At 45.3% G+C, this 10202-nt stretch overlaps 1 long non-coding RNA gene and 1 pseudogene across 1 annotated transcript; both read right to left on the minus strand.

Moving 5' to 3' along the window:
- Positions 1-5335: 5335 nt before the first annotated feature.
- LOC107304976 lies at positions 5336-7337 on the minus strand. Its single transcript, XR_001551035.1, has 3 exons — positions 7095-7337; positions 6689-6777; positions 5336-5564 (listed from the first exon to the last, which is right to left on the minus strand). It is a non-coding gene; the product is annotated as an uncharacterized LOC107304976 (long non-coding RNA).
- A 59-nt stretch (positions 7338-7396) lies between these two features.
- On the minus strand, positions 7397-8845 carry LOC102705305 (annotated as a pseudogene).
- Between the last annotated feature and the right edge of the window lie 1357 nt (positions 8846-10202).

Consider the following 10202-nt stretch of genomic DNA (forward strand, 5'->3'; position numbering starts at 1 on the left):
TATATATATATACTTATATATATACATAGATATAGGAAAACTAATATGGGCACTCCATAGAATAACTTTTGTGTCCCCCCCGGGCGCGGCTTGCGCTCGTCCAGCGTACAATAGTAATAAAAGACCGACACGGGGAGACTTAAGACATTGCCGCTTTCTTGCTCGGGTAACCTCACGCAGGTTCGATCCTCGCCGAGCACATATTTTATTTCTTTTTTTAAAAAAGTACTGTGGTTTTTCATGCTTTTTTTTAACCATGCTATAGCTTTTCATACTGGTTTTTAGGGATAATTTTTCACGCTGTTTTCTACAGAATCAAACTATAGTTTTTCACCCTCATTTTTTTGGTTTTTGCATATGTTTATAAGCGAAAATTCAAATCTTCAACCTTACATTTTGAGTTGATTTTGAGTTTTATTATAGTTTATTTTCTAGCCTTGTTTTCTAGATCACTAAGAACACATATATAAATATTTTTATTCATAAATTATTTTCTTTGGTTTATTTTAAATTGTACAGTAACATAATATAGTTTTTAAGTTTCACAGTACAATACTATAGCCAATATGTTCAAACTATTTTGGAAAAATGCTAAAAGAATGTTACAATTTTTTAAAGAAGCGTCTCAACATATCTAGGGTATAATACACATCGATACATGGATAATAAAAAGATAATCTATTAAAGGGAACTTAGCCCATCCGATGAGGTTAATTTCGATCGATCCAACCTATCTAGCCCATCTGTCTTAGTTGACGGAGCCACCCTTTTTGTCGCTGAAGAAGGGTGTGGAATTCTCCGCTTGGTGATGATCACTTTTATTATTCTTTAAATTGATGTTGAAATTATGAATTAAGTTTAGATTTCTCCCATTGCAACGCACGAGCACTTTTCTAGTATATATGTGTCTGTGTTTGCTAATTATCTATCGTGGATGCTCATATGTTCAAGAGGTATTTTGTTAAAATTTTCCATAATATGCAGTAACATACGTGTATGTTTGCAGCAACACATGTGTATATCTGCAGTAACAGTGGTAACATTGTGATTTTTTTATCATTCATTATTATATATTTTTCCACTAATTGCCTGTCGTGGATTTCCAAATCTGCAGGAGGAACTTTGCCAAAAATTTTCATAGTACATAGTAACATGTGTACATTTCTGCAGTAACAAACGTGTATATATGCAGTAACAGACATCAATTGCTTCCATAATATGCAGTAACATACGTATATGTTTGCATCAACACGTGTATATGTGCAGTAACAACGGTAACATTGTGATTTGTTTACCATTCATTCTTGTACATTTTTCCACTAATTGCCCATTCTGGATGTCTATATCTGCAGGTGGAACTCTGCCAAAATTTTCCATAGTACACAGTAACATATGTATATTTTTACAGTAACACACGTATATATATGCAGTAATAGACATCAATTGATTCCATAATATACAATAACATACGTATATGTTTGCAGCAACACATATGTATATCTGCAGTAACAGTGGTAACATTATGATTTTTTTATCATTCATTCTTGTACATTTTTCCACTAATTGTATGTCTTGGATGTCCATATCTGCAGGAGGAACTCTGCCAAAATTTTCCATAGTACACAGTAGCATATGTATACTTCTGCAGTAACACACGTGTATATATGCAATAACAGACATCAATTGCTTCCATAATATGCAGTAACATATGTATATGTTTGCAGCAACACATGTATATATCTACAGTAACAGTGGTAACATTGTGATTTTTTATCATACATCCTTGTATCCGTAGGAGGAACTCTGCCAAAATTGGATCTATCCAGCTGCACTTTTGAATATTTTTGAGTATTTTTGGGATAAAAAAGAAAAGGGTGTACGATCTCGACGAATTACTTCTGAATAAATTCAGAAATCATATGGAAGAACCATAGCATTTCGCGACCTATTGGTAAATCAACTTTGATTCTCTATAGACCAGTAATATGAGACCATTAACACGGTTAAAGCTAAACTGCTTGAAGTCTAGGCAAAAGGAGGAGTAGCCATGGAGGGAAGGAGGACAGAAGAAGGGGAGGAGGAGGACAGGGTGGTGTTGCTGCCGCCGCCTTGGAGGGGAGGAGGATGGGGAGGGCCGGGGGGGTGGTTGCTGGCGCCGCCTTCGAGAGGAGGAGGAGACCGGGGATGGGGGCTGATTGCTGGCGCTACCTCGGAGGGGAGGAGGAGGACAGGGGGTTGGGGGTGGGTGTTGCTGCCGCCGTGAAGGGAAGGAGGAGGACGGGGGAGGTTGCTACCGGAGGAGGACGGGGGGGAGGGGGGGATGGAGGGGTGCTGCTGCCATGAAGGGGAGGAGGAGGATGACTGGGAGGGGGTTCTGCCGTCTTGGAGGGGGGAGAAGGAGGACGGGGAGGGAAGGGGGGAGATTTCCTGTCGTTTGGATGAGGAGGAAGGGAGGGAAGGTGGAGGTGGTGGTTAGAAAAAGGGGTGCACAAAATAGGTTATCCTAAGGGGTGTGTACATTAGTGTTGTCCTACATACATACATACATACATACATATATATATATATGCAAAAAGACATTGCCTAGTGGTTCAGAAAACGTATATGCAAAAACCGAGAAAAACGCCGAGAATAATTTGGTAAGAAGTACTCAGCTATCGTCAAGCCTAAATCCACGTCAGGCCAATTGGTCAGCTCAATTGGATTGACTTAATATTTGTTAATGGACAGGTTTTGAACTCACCATAATACTAGTAGTACAATAATCTTGGGTTGAATCGTTGATCCAGTTTGTTCGAATGGTTTTTCGATCATTCAAACACTCTGCTGTCCTAGAGGAGATTCCACGTTTTTATTTACATAACTGACTAGAGCCACGTCTGTTGGGGGCTGTAAGTTAACTTATCCCCGTGCGGAAAACGTAGTAATAAATTAGTAATTATTAAAAAAAATATAAAATAGATTAATATGATTTTTTAAAACAACTTTCTTATACAAAATTTGCAAAAAGTATACCGTTTAGCAGTTTGGGAAGCGTGCGCGCGGAAAACGATGGAGATAAGTTAACTAGAGGGGGTGGCCGAACGCAGCCTAGATATTATCCTTATCGCCTGGAATAGCCGTTTCGAGAAATTTACTACTAGGGCTCAAAAATGAAATATAATCTTTTGATTAAATTTTAACTAAAAAATAGTAATTTTTCAATGAACTTTTTGGCCAGGCGTGGGGCTCTAGCCCTGCCCCACGCCTGGTACCGCCCCTGATCAAATTGGTTGCACAGGGGGGTGTACTTGTAGCATGAGGCTAAAACAGGGACACAAATACTATGGAGGCATGATTTATGTCCCTCCTATTTCAAGACCAGGCGCCAATGTACCTACAAGAGCAACTAGTTTTGTTGACACAAATAGAGGTACGACAAAAAGCGAGAACCAGAACTCTGTCACCAACAGGAAGAGCATGGTGCCTACATCAGGTCTTGTTTTGCACCCTAGAGAATTTTACCACTAGCAAGGGCAATGCGCTTCAATTACCATTCCAGTTGGAAACATTTGTTTCCTTGTCATTAGCTTCTACGTCTTGTAATTTTTGTTGATACTTCTATGAGTACAAAATAAATTTCAGGAATACACCGAAATCTGGAGCCCTCACCATGGTTGATTCGGTGCAGTTCTACTACACCACAACCATGGTGCGTGATGTGCAATTCCCATCAAATACAAGTTGTGCATGCCTAGGCTCCCGTATTCCAATGGTGCACAGACAGGCAACCACGCTCGGCCGCAGTGCCCTCCTCTCGCCCACTTTTCTTCCTTTCTAGAGGAGATTTCTTTGCATCATGTCTATATCTTCATTTAACTATGCCGGGGATCAATAGCAATGAGGAGGTAGAGGGGGGTTGAGCTTAGAACTGATTTAACCGTCATAATGCGACCAACTGAGGCTAATTGCTCTGCTTTCCTACCTGAGAGCCTTCTTGCTACTTTGTCGACAAGAGGTTGCAGATCCGCATTCATTGGTTTGTTGCTAGAAAGAGGAAGCCCCAGATATTTGCATGGAATGCTTGTGATTGGGCATGGCAATTCTGCCTGGATGAGCTCCTCTTCATAGGCACGTGTTGATGCCAAATCTATCCAATCTAGTGTGCTGAATACACATGAAGACCTGGGAGTCTCTGTGTTGCACTAGTCCATATAGATAGTGTCAAGTAGTGAACCTACACTTTTAGGCTGGTAGGCCTTGGGGTCATCCTCATAATAAGGGACGATGCACAACTCCGTGCGAACCCTATGAGATGGGTCACCAGGTGGAAGGCCCTTGGAGGTTGCCAGATGGATCAATTTTGATAGGGAGGGAGAATTGGATCGGTGGTGAGGAGCTTCTTGATGGTGAATGCCTGCAGGATTGATGGCATGGTTTCCAAGGGAAGTGGTGTGCTAGGTTGAGTCAGACTTTGGCGCCATCAATCGTTGGTTGACAACAACCCAAACATGATGTGGTTGCCTGGGTGGCAAGCATTGGTGTTGTTTGGGTTGTTCTTGCCAATGACTAACTCCTGCATGGGTATGAACATCCTGCTCGTAGAGCGAGGCTAAGCACCGTTAGCCTCTCTGGGGTGTTGGCCAACGAGTTGAGCATTGGAGACGACCATTGTGACCCGGTCCTGCTATATCAGCCAATATGCCAGGGGCAACTCTCCAACCGATGCGCCACATCTAAAACATGTGGGAGGCATTGTGCAATCCGCCCGAACATGGTTAGTGGTGAGGTTGTTGAAGCATTTGTCATCAAGGTCTTTGGAGATAGATTAGGGCATGAGCAACGGAGATGATGAGGTGCACCAAACTTCTCAGAGTATCCCACCAACTAGCCATTCGCCATACACCCCCCGCCCCCACCACACACACACACCATGGATGGAAGCGACTACGTTTGGGGGTGCACTAGTGAAGAATGTAATATCCATAACATTTCTTTATCGTCATAGAAGATACAAAATTCGTCATTAATAAACTTCTGTGACGATTTTATGACGAAATTCGTTTCGCCATAGAAGTTGCGTCACAGAAGTTTCCTTATGACAAAATAGTGTCTTTCGTCATAGAACCTCTTATTCTATGACGAACCTTGTTCGTCCTAGAATTTTTTTGACAACGGCATAGAATTGCTTTACAGCTGGCCAATAACTACCACGGACGAGTAATGCGGGAAGGCACGTGTAAGGCACAAGACACAATAGAACTGATCTACGTGTTTGTGTGATTAAGCCACGTGGCAATCTGTGACAGTGCCACATGGTTGAATGATTAATCGCTATGTGATCCAGTAAAAAAATAATTCAAACCACAACACCACATAACAAGTTCTGATTCAAAAAAAAATCACTTAGTTACTCTGTTTTTTACATGTCTGGCAAGCAATTATGTACTGGCTAAACACAAATTCTCTGAACACATCATCTTGAACAATTTGGGTCAATGTCTTACATCCTAGATTTAGCAATGCAGCTTGATTATCACCAGTATCCAATCCTCCAAATTTTGGATGTTTTCCAAGAGAATTAACTGCAAAAGAATAGGGGTAATTTCATTTAATTCATAAATGCACATACAAACACTACTACAACAATGCGTTAACAGAAAAGTGTTTAAGTAACGGTGTGTTATCGAGAAATATTACAGTAGCACAAAATATGTGTTACATAAAAAGGATGTAACATGTACTAAAGCAAGTTTGGAATAGTGTTACAAGATGAATAATAGTAGCACATAATATGTGCTACTAAGGCTGGTTACCTAAGAATAAAAGATTGAAAATAAATTCTCATTTTGATTTTCTTAAGTCAATACGTGCCACCTAATTAGAGTTAAGATTGACCACATACAGAGTATATGATATTTTAAAGTTTCTATAACAGTTTGAACAAAATCATTACATATATATCAAAACTACCATAATCACACATTAGTACTTTAATGCCAAGCTTAGTGCGCGCTATACAAAACAAAATGAGTTCTACTTAGTTGTGAGATATAAAAAAATCAGTAAAAAATAACAGAACAGTTGGAACCATCAAAGTTAGAGGTTATGCTGAGGTGAGTTCAATTGGTTCATGAAGCGGAGGAATCTTCCATAAGAGCTAGGCAGGCTGATTAAAAGTGATGATATCATCAACCAATTGAAGCATGATTGAAACATTTTCATGTGTAAAAAACCTGGACCTATCCTACATGAAAAATAGTAGAAATAGAATAGGAAATAAAACTATGTTATTTTGTAGTTAAATTCATTTAAAATTTATCTCTAGTAGAATAATAAGAGGAAAAATCTTCTCAGGGCTGATATATAGAATTTTCTATTGTGTATGTTGACAGGTGGCATCCACATAAGATAGGAAAAAAAATAAAACTGAATGCATATATGTATTTACATAAAGGAAACCAAAATTTGAGGAATGGTGAAACCCAAGCTGTTGTCCTAATTGAGTTCAGAACTTAAGACCTGGCAACGAAACCTGATTTACAATAGACACATGCTAAAACACAAAAAATGCATTCATACTTCTGAAATGTACTTGAATTTAATAGGTTGAAACACAAAAAAATGCATAGAATTTGAAACCCGACAATGAAAAAGAAGTCCCAAGTTAACATTGACTTCTAAACAAGTTCTCTCTTCCTGTCCTTACCTTCCATAACACACTGACCAACTCTGAACTCCATACCTGTAATCTTGTTGTGATGAAGCTATAAAGCTATATAAAGGGCTGCCGTTCTCCTGTAATTGATAAAGTTTAAAAATCAGAGGCATTAAACTATTTAATACCTACGAATATTCAAATTATTTCACTATCTACATGCTAAAATGAATCAAAAAAACACTTAACTCTAGCGCATGAAGATTCATGGCAATGGCTCAGTAATGCAAGTAATTGTTTTTGTGAGGACCTACGGGGACTGTGTACTTTGACACTAAAGTATTTTCAGATTACATTTAGGACAAGTGCATCACGGCAATGTAATTCAATCTGAACTATGCAGAAGAAGAATGACTGCATCAAGAGCGAAACATCAGCCAAAAAAATGAGATTTTACCTCAACATTGAAGTAGATCAGATTGGAGACCATCCTCTGCTGCTGTGCAAGAACAGATCGGCTTGTTCATTTGGATAACAGGGGAAGCAAAGGAACCACGGTGGGAGGAGCACCACTACACCCACGTCCTGGCTCCGAGCGAGGCACCGTCTGTGGTCCGCTGCTCCCACGGCCGGCGGCTGCGGAGACCGCGGGTGCGAGCAGCGGCACATGCATGCTTTCTAGATTCAGGACAAACATGGATTCTGCCTTCAAATTAATAGCTGATAGGCTTGATAAGCTCCTGGTAATTAACCCTGCGATCATTTGTTCCGTGGAAACACGGTGAAGTACGTCTGCACGGTGGCGAGACCGACGACGTAGGCTGCGACGGCGACGGAGATGGCCAACCACGGGTTGGCAAAATAGTTGCGCCGGAGCACCGCCATTTGCCTGTGCCGCCACGTCCGGCAGTAGCGCGCCGCGTCCTCGTACAGTCCGGCGAAGGCCTGCGTGTCGTAGTCCACCGGGTTGGCGTCGCCGAGGCGCGCGGTTGAAGAACCCGGCCGCCTCCTCGTCGTTGTCCAGCAGGCTCTCCACGACGCCGCGCCGGCGGAGCAGCTCCACGTCGCGCGCCGTCGCGATGAGCTGACTCATCAGCGCCACGTAGCTGCTCAGGAGCCCGGCCTCCTCGCCGCCCTGGCTCTGCTCGAGCGCGATCAGGTTCGCGAGCAGCGGCCGCCGCGCGTCGTCGATCAGGATGGTGGGGATCTCCATCACGCCGCGGCGGTCGTCGAACGTAACGTCGTACGCCGTCGTGTCGCCGCGAGCGACGACGAACTTCACACCCCGGCATCGCTCATCTCGGTGGCGCACGGTATCACCCGGGGCGCACGGGTTGTGGTCGGCGACGGCGTGCGTCGCTGCAGCGGTGTTCGGTTGGGAACGAAGCTCTGGTAGTACACATGGAGGAGGTGATCGACCTTCCAGTCGCCGGAAGGCCACCTCATTGGCTTCTCGTCGTCACTGCCGACGTACTCGATGAAAAGGTGGAGGAGGGACTCTCTGGTGCCCTGCACGCCGGCGACGGCGGCGTAGAGCCTCTCGAGGACGAAAAAGAGGATCTGGTTCTCCATCAGGAGCAGGTCGGCGGCGACGAGCGTGATGCCCCAGCCGACGTCGTAGAGCGCGTCGGGCTCCTTGTTGGCGTGCAGCTTGAAGAAGAACTCAAGGATGAAGCAGCCGTCGAGGAGGAGCATCCGGAGGAAGTCGTCGGAGCCCATGCCGACGGGGCGCTCGCCGTAGCAGGCGCGCGCCTGGTCCTCCAGCGGGCGCACCACCGTGACCAGCTCGGACGCGGTGACCGCACCGGCGGCGCGGCGAGACAGCACGTCGTCGAGGCAGCGCCACTTGTGGTTCTCCAAGGCGCGGAGCGCGGGGGCGCTGTGGTAGTAGGGGCCGACGGACACGACGCGCGGCTCGTAGGAGGCCCGGCTGCTCTCGCGGACGTAGGCCGGGACGCGGAAGATGGTGAAGCGCTGCGCCGCAGTCCACGGGTCGCCCCGTCGGGCGCCGAGCGTCGCCTCCACCGAAGCCTCCAACGTCATCCTGCTAACACGTACGTGCGGACGTAAAACGCGATAGACGATGTTACGAGTAGTTGTCACGGACGGTACTTGAGGTAGTGAGAAGTCGTGTGTTAATCACGAAAAATGGGTTGGATATTTGGATGGGTAGGTAATGCGAGGCTGCGACAGACCTTCGAATCGCATTGCCACAATGAGACGCTTTTGCGGCGTTGCCTCACCACACTGACATATGTAGATGCCGCATCCGCATGCGTCATCGGTGTTCCGTCATCTCCTTTTTCCAACGCGAGCCCCACGGAGACTCGGGTCATCTCCGTCAACTTCTACTCCGCCAGGGTTAGTGGCTGCTTCGATGAGAGACTTTTTATAATTCCCCATATCGAATGAACGTTAATTACGAGTATTAAATATAGACTGATAATAAAACTAATTACATAAATTTATTAGACAAATTTTTTAAGCCTAATTAATCCACGATTAGCAAATGTTTACTGTAGCATCACATTTGCTAATCATGGACTAATTAGGCTCAATAAATTCGTCTCGCGAAATAGTCCGAAGTATGTGGTGGGTTTTATTAATAGTCTATATTTAATACTTTTAATTAGTGTCCAAACATTTGATATGACAGGGACTTAAAAAAAGTTTAGAGGATCCAAATAAGCCCTTAATCAAGTTGGGCATTGGAGTTCTAAGGCCATTCACAATGTGTCAACGTGACGAGCACACTGATGCACAGTGCCACAGAGGCCGTCGCACGCTCACGACAGAGCCTCTCGGACCCTAGGCAGGGGACGCGCCTGCCGGCCTCGTCCCAAGCGAGGACGCAGCTAGGGCTTCCCATTGTGAGGGTGCGGAGCCTCAGCTCATGGTCTTGGCGTGCGCGAGTGAGCTTCGTTGGCATAGCAGGTGAGCTTCGTCATTCGTGGTTGAAGCTTGGTTCCAGCAGCCAACTCGCCGTCCCCGAGTTGGACCGGTCGAAGGTTTCGAGCCGCGCACACCGGAGCGCTGCCGCCCCGACTCTCGCCACCCAGCACGCCGTCGTCGCGCAGATCAAAGTGCCGCCGTCGGTCGCTGCCCCAACCCACGGCGTCAGCCCGACCCACGCCGTCTCGCACGCAGCTGGTCGCCATCCAAAGTGCCACCAGCCTTGACGTTGGTCGCCGTCACCCGAGCTCCACCTGCGCCGATGCCGCTGTCGAGCTTTGACGCTGTCGCCGACGCATCCGCTCCGCCAGATTTGTCGAGCGGCCATCACTAGGGGCCGCCGGGGGAGGGAGGAGGGAGCGGTGGGGGAGAGAGGATGGAGCGGTGGGGAGAGGGAGGAGAGGGTGAACGGTGAGAAGAGAGGAGAAAATAAATATTGTGGGTCTCACTTAAAGCCGATGTGAGTCCCATTTAGCTCTCACTGTAGGAGTATTGTTCTCTGAAATGGTTTCATCTACGTGCCATATGAAGAGTGTGATAGCCTAACCATGACTACACTGTATCTCAATTCCACCAGGTATGACGTAGCCGTCGACGTGGACCGAGAAATGCT

Source organism: Oryza brachyantha, chromosome 1 (genome assembly GCF_000231095.2).
Source record: "Oryza brachyantha chromosome 1, ObraRS2, whole genome shotgun sequence".
Classification (NCBI taxonomy): domain Eukaryota; kingdom Viridiplantae; phylum Streptophyta; class Magnoliopsida; order Poales; family Poaceae; genus Oryza; species Oryza brachyantha.